Source organism: Silene latifolia, chromosome 7 (genome assembly GCF_048544455.1).
Source record: "Silene latifolia isolate original U9 population chromosome 7, ASM4854445v1, whole genome shotgun sequence".
Classification (NCBI taxonomy): Eukaryota; Viridiplantae; Streptophyta; class Magnoliopsida; order Caryophyllales; family Caryophyllaceae; genus Silene; species Silene latifolia.
Window position 1 is genome coordinate 79,953,957 of NC_133532.1, and position 7,535 is coordinate 79,961,491.

Below are 7,535 nucleotides of genomic sequence, written 5' to 3' on the forward strand. Positions count from 1 at the left end.
ATACACAATAATGTTATTGTTGTTCATTCACTCATTCATTCATCTAAAATTTGAGTTTTAGAGAGATAAAAAGCTTCGTTCTTCCTCTCCCATAAAACCGAAAATATTAAAGAGTCCTATAATATTTTTGGGTCAATTTTTCTACAAGATTAATATTGTACTAGTATTTATAATATTGATTTTAACTAAGAGTGTGCTTTGGGTATAAATCCTTGGGAGAGATGCTACACTTGGGTCTTTGTTCATCCAAAAGGAAAGCTCAAGAACAAGAGAGAAGGAGATCTCTCTTGTGCCCTAAAACCGAAAATCCAATGTAAGGATGGTTGTTTCTTCTTTATTTTGTTTGTAAGTTTGCATGCATAAGATCATTTATTAATTTTATGACAAATTAAATTAAAACATATATGAGTATGTTAAGTAATATAGATCTACTTTTCCTTCAATCGGTATCAGAGCCATGGTTGTTTGCATGCAAATCGGTTAAAAGTTTTTCCGAGTTATAAAGATTAACATATAAAACTTGTATAATTTGTGTTATTATGATATATCACGAAATTAATTTATGCATGTTAAAATTTCTGGTCTTAAAATGTTTTTAGGATATTTTGGTTAATTTACGGATTTTTATTGTTCATATTATACAATAATGGCATTAAAATATGATTTTTATGAGTATAAATGTCATTTTCGGACTAAAATTAGCTAAACTTCGAATTTTCCAGTGATTTTTGGATATGTTGTCACATATATTATTTTGAGATAACCTGTAAATTTTCACAACTTTTGGACTTCTTATGCTCGAAAAAGGAATTTTTCATTATTAAAATCGGATTTAAGTGAAAAATAGGTTAATATGAGATAAATTTCGAATCTGGTCATAGAAATTTAGTATGTTGTCACATACAATTTTACAAGATGTGTGTAAAATAATAGGCTATATTGAAGTCTTTGTGCATGATTTATGATTTTTTGAAGAAAAATAGCATAAATAGTGACATTATTAGTGAAAAATTAATAAAACATAATCTATGACTAAGGAAAAACGTCACATATTGTATTTTATTATCTTTTTCAGATTTAAAATTGAAAAGTTAATGAATATAATTTTTCTCATGTTTTTATGATTATTTTGTTAAAAAACCGATAAACCGCAACATTGTTTTTCCGGAAAAATTTCGAAATTTTTAACCTAAGTTTTGAACATTATGAGTGTCATGGTATTTTTCCAGAATGTTCATGAGTTTAAATTTCAAATTTCAAATTTATTTGAAATTTTGTGATTTATTTGAAGTTTATAGCTTATTTTGTAATTTTTGGTCCATTAATGAACAATTTTAGAAATATGAGTTAATTATGGTCAAATAATTAGTGAAGACTAAATTTTGAGTCCTAAGTGGTTAGGGTAATTAACTTATGCATAAATATGAATTTATGTAATTTTTGTGATTATAAAATGTTGAAATCACGCAAATCCGTAAAAACCGAGTAATATACGATATTGGCTAATTAAAGGCGATTTAGCATAAAATTAGGCATGTTCATACATATTATATTGCTGCATTTTATTTATGATTGTCATAATTTAATTTATGTAATTTTTGGATTATGCAATTTTTACTTAGTATGGCCTTAGTTTTAATTGGTATTTCCCAAAATGTATGGGAATATCGATTCGGTTGTAATTTATTGTGATCTCGTATCACCGTTTTGTAAATTAATAGATTTATTTTATTTTAGTTACAAATGTATAATAGGAAATTATGTAATTTGCTATGTAATTTAATTTATCTCGGAGTTCCCCAAGACGGATTTCTTCAAGATGGCGATACATAAAGACGCTGTTACCTCGAGATGCGTGCCACAACTGAAGTTCAAGGGACCAATGGAGTTGGTTTCCGAATATGTAATAGTTAAATAGTTTTTCTATTTTAGGAAGGCCATACTAGGATTTATTAATTTTATGTTTGCATTTTATTTATATGTCACATGCATCGCTAAATCGCCATAACTAAAACATGCATCTTCTTTCATCGAGTTTATCGACCGTGTCAATTAGAATTATCGTAGTTCACCGCTTTAGTTCACTTAAAACGTGATAGATAATAAATTGACATGACCTCTCGCTAAAACAATTAATTGAGACATAGCCTTACCAAATAGTAGAAACCATGAAAACCTATTTCGCGAGGGAGTGCACTCGGCCCTACCGGGGTACAAACCTTGTTACGTAGGGGAAGTGGGTGATAAATGTCTATCCACCGAGTTCATATTGATAAGGGTTTCATCGGCCATACCGTGCCTAAATTGATGTGAATTTGGATCATGGAAACATTTATTCGAAATTTGGATTGAACTCAACAAAATTTTTGATAAGGGTTTCATCGGCCATACGGTGCCCTTGTCGGATGTGTTTTGGGCTAAAGATAATTATTAGAGTAATTTTATCGACCAAGATTTCTAAAAGTAGAATCGATTAAAACGTTAATCCACCGAGTTATATTGATAAAGGTTTCATCGGCCATACCGTGCCTAAGTCGATATGAATTTGGGTCTTGGAATCATTTATCTAGTTGGGTAGAGGTCACTAGAAAAATGCATAAAACTTGTTTAAATTATACATTTTTACGAGTATTATTATTAAAACCACATTTGTTTTACTCCTTCTATTTTGTTTTGTAGACCACTTCTTTTTCTCATAACAAATGGCAACACCAACCCCTAACGCCACGCCTCTCGCTAATACATCATGGCTCCGATCCTTCATGGATCGATGTAAAATTGAAAAGAATGGGTCAAATTTCTCCGATTGGGATGCCCAACTCAAATTAGCCGCCCAAGGTGACGACAAGCTTCGTTACCTTACCGAAGCCTCTCCACCCGAACCTACTACTAGGTCGACCGCCGCCACTAGGGAAGCATATGAGGCTTACCAAAAGGAGTCCGCCGCAATGAAAAATGTCTTAATATTTGCGATGGAGGCGGATCTCCAAAGGAGAGCCTTTAAAATGGGCAATGCTAATGACATTTACTCCAAGCTTGTGACAATGTTTTCACAAACTCCGCGGATCGTCCAATATGAGGCGGCGCGGCATTCTTTGATCTCGACTTCAAAGAGGGCCAAAAGGTTAGCCCTCATGTGCTCAAACTTTTGGAGCTTGTCGAGACCTTGAAGATTCAAAAGGTTGAAATCCCCAAAGAACTCATTGTAGATAGGATTCTACACTCCTTGTCCAAAGTCAAAGCGTATGTTCAATTCCGGGTGAATTTTAACATGCAAGACAAGGATGTGTCTCTTGAAGAATTGCACAAGTTACTTGTCCAAGCCGAGAGGGACATGGGGTTAAATGTGAACCCTCCAAAGGATGTGCTTAACATAACCACTAAGAGTAAGGGGAAGTTCAAGAAGAATGGGAGGAAGGGTAAGAAGCAAGCTCCCACTTTCACCAAAGCTAGCACTTCAAAAATCAAGAAGGGTCCTCTTGATAAATGCCATTATTGTAATGGTATGGGACATTGGAAAAGAAATTGTTCCAAATACCTTGGTGATATTAAGGCTGGAAAGATTACTCCAGTAGGTAAATGACTATCCTTTCTTTTATGTTTCTAATTCAACTATGGTATTGTGATACAAAGTTGTGATAATGTATTTCCCTTTTTATTGTAAATAGGGCCTCCATCAAGCAAAGACAAAGGAAAAGAAAAGCAAGCTTAAGAAACCATCAAGGAGCTAGGAATAGCTTTCATGGAGCTTCGCTTTTTATTGTCTTATTTTATTCATGTTTTGAATTTTAGAACCTTAAGTTTCCGTGTTCGACATGGAAAGGTATTTTGGATAATGGGTTGTATTTTGATAATGGTGACTTGGTTTGCAACCCAAGTCACCCGTTTTATCATTTTATCCTTTTGTTCTAAAATTCATGTTTAAATGCTTATTCTTAGAAACATATAACTTAAAGTGATCTAATAGACAAATATAATGACGGGATTCATTATATGTCCACATGCTTAAGGCTTGTGTATGATCATTTACAAAGTAATTTTTGAGTCTATGAACTCTCTTAAAGGAATGTCAATCACTAAGTACACTTCCGAAATCTATAACGATTAGTCAATCTATGAGATAGTTCTCCTTATACTTCAAATTCATTATTTGTGTCTCATATGCTATCTTTGAATCTATAGTGTATTTATTCTAAAGATAGAGTGGGAGAAAAATGAGGACACAACACACAAGGCAAGATATATTTTTGTACTTGTGTAAATGAGATCTACGCAAGAGAGAATGATTTGAATGAAGGTATATCTATTTAAATAGTATACTCAATAAATGAGATCTATGGTCTCAAGTAAGTTCTAAATGACTAAAGAGACCAAGTGAAGTAATCATAAGAGTATGTTCTCAAGATAACTACACGAGGAGACCAAAAGAAAGTTTTGGAAGAAAAATGACTAATGTAAAGTCTTAACAAGAGTTTTGACTAGTTTATGAAAATTTTGACCAATAGTTTCAACCTTGATATTTACTTAAGAGCCTAAATGAATCAATGTAACATCCTAGTAATAAGCGATATTTATGACTAGAGGTTGCAAGGATTGATATACCGATATCTTCAATAGCCAAAGTTTTAAACCACGCAGATGTCATTACTTAACCTTATTTTGAAAATGAATTGGTTAAACCTCTTTCTAAAAGGGATATTTTGAAGGACGTGTATTAGATATTACATATGTTTAAACAATGACATTGCTACGAATCATTATGACATGATCAAGTTAGAGATTGAAATCTCTTTCCATAAGGTTAAGATGAGACCTCTTCGAAACAGGAATTTTGAAAGGATATGATGGGAACATATATGGCTTCATCTTAATAACTTTGTAAAGCATCATACATTCCAATTTTTGAAATGTTTTCGATTAAGTAATCAATTTCGAAACATGTGGAATTAAGTGGGAGTGTAGAAATTATCATGTGAAGACATGGAATTTAGTGGGAGCTATCATCCTTTGAATGTTTACAACTCATCACTCATTAGGAATGACGAGCTAATATCTTCTTTCAAAGAAGTATTTGAGTTTTCAATTCTGGATGAATATGGACTATGATGAATCCAATTACATCAAGAGATATTGGATTAGTATTAAGAAATACACATCGTATCAACATACACATAGGTTATACATGTGAATAAAAATGGGATTGCCATTAGCAGTCATGGTCGTTCCTTGAACCTAAAAATAGTTGATAACATGATTAAAAGTTACTAATGTTTCCGCCATTAGAATAATCATGCACATGTCCAATGGTGAATCATGTGCATAAGAGCATGATGATTCATTGGTAAGCCATAAAAGAAACGTCATGAATTCTCGAGTAGAATCCGATGAGCGATTTCGGTGTTTGACGGAATGCTCTATTGTGTGTCAAGAGGTTACACATATTATAGAAAATCCGAGCACATGCAAGGATTTATGAGAATCCTAAACCTCTTCAAGCTAGAAAGAGAAATAAGAAGTTTTGGAAAGATACATAGTTAGAGAATAAGTTGCTCAAAACTAATCTTTCCTAATATGCTAGGACTTGTGAGAAGTGCTAGGTCAATCATCTTGACAAATTATTGCAAGACTCTGCAAAACATATACCTAGTGCATTGTGTGTGGATGGAGTACTTGATCAGTACAAGTTATATCATTCATCACAAATTCGTTCGTTATGTGATAATCGACAAGGAAGTTCTTTCAAGATAAAGAACCAAAACCAAGGTCGGGAACCTTGATGTGTACTTGGTAAGGTTCATGCTATGAGAGAGAACATGAATGTAAAGGAAAATGCAAGTATAAGAAGTTTGAACACATGGACACATGGCATGTTAAACTTCTATTGCAATCAATAAGTGTTTACACTTATGATATACATCACAAGGTTGTAATATGGTATTGACTACCCGAGTCTGATGTCGACATTTGTCGTTTGAGTTATTATTAACTCACCATACACTTTGTTACATCCAAACGGGTTGTGGAGACAATTGAACCCCGTTAAAGTGAACATGGATTAACATTGTATTTTGCCCATAGTTACTTACATGAGGTGACGTCTCGAAGTGACTAGAGTGTGATGCGATTGATGGCAAGTTTAAGTGACATAGAGTCATGTGAGTGTTGGAATATATGTCCTCCGACAATAATGCGATCACGACTGTTGATCATGATGATCACATGTTTAAGTCTCATTAAAATGAATGCAATTGGGAAGTAATATTGTTACTGTCAACTGGTCAACATATATCGGTAATGATTGGCTGACTAGAGTTTGACATTACTGTCGTGTGACGGTGGTGATCAGTTGACCCCCTAGGTCATACCTAAAGGGCAATACTCTTAATTGATTATTTAATTAATCGTATAACGTTACGAGTTAATTAAATTACTTGAAAATTGACGGACGATTTTGGAAGTAAAATTTACGTATCATATTGAAATGTGATTAAATGAGATACGGTCTGAGTAATCGAATTGTTTCATTACTCGGATGAAATTATTGTTTAAGGAAACAATCGGAATTGAATGAATTTTTGTAAATGCGATTTATAAATTGGTAAAAATATTTCGGCTCAAGTAATTATGAAATTACTAAATCGATTTTTGTATGTGACGTATTTTTATTAATACGTTGATTTTTAATATGTTAAAAATACATAACAAATTATGTTACATGTGACATGTTACATATTGAGAAATTGACAAAAATAATATGGACACCATATTATGATTGTACCGAAATAATGGGGTATTGGGTTAATATTGTGTTGATTAATTTATTAAGTAAACATAATAATTACCTAATGGTCTAGCCATGCAAGCCTATGAACATTGTTAAGAGCAACAACTTCATGCATTGGCTCACCCAAAAGCCCCCCCTACCACCCGGTTTTTGAGAAGAGAAAACCATGATGGTTTTCTCATATTTTTACCTAATTATATACAAAATGTTTTGTATCATATTCATTCACTTGTTCTTCCAAAAATAACAATCCTAGAGAGAATAAATCCTCCTAATCTTCTCTCATAAAAACCGAAAATATTCAAGTGTTACAATTTATTTTTGGTTCAATTTTCTACCTAGATTAATATTATACTAGCTCAAAATAATATTAATTAGATTAAGAGAAAGCCTTGGGTATAAAGCTTAGGGAGAGATCTTATACTTAGATCTTGTTCATCCATAAGGAAAGCTCAAGAACAAACGAAAAGGAGATTTCTTTTGTGCCCAATAAAACCGAAACATCAATGTAAGGATGTGATTTCTCTTCTATTTATATTTTGTTTGCATGCATAAAATCCGTTTTAATTTTATGACAAATTAATTAGACATATATGAGTATGTTAGTATGTATATGAATCTACATTTCCTTCAATCGGTATCATGAGCCACGGTTGTTTGCATGCAAATTGGTTAAAAGTTTTTCCGAGTTATAAGAATAACAAATAAAACTTGTAAAATTTGTGTTATTATGATATATCACGAAATTATT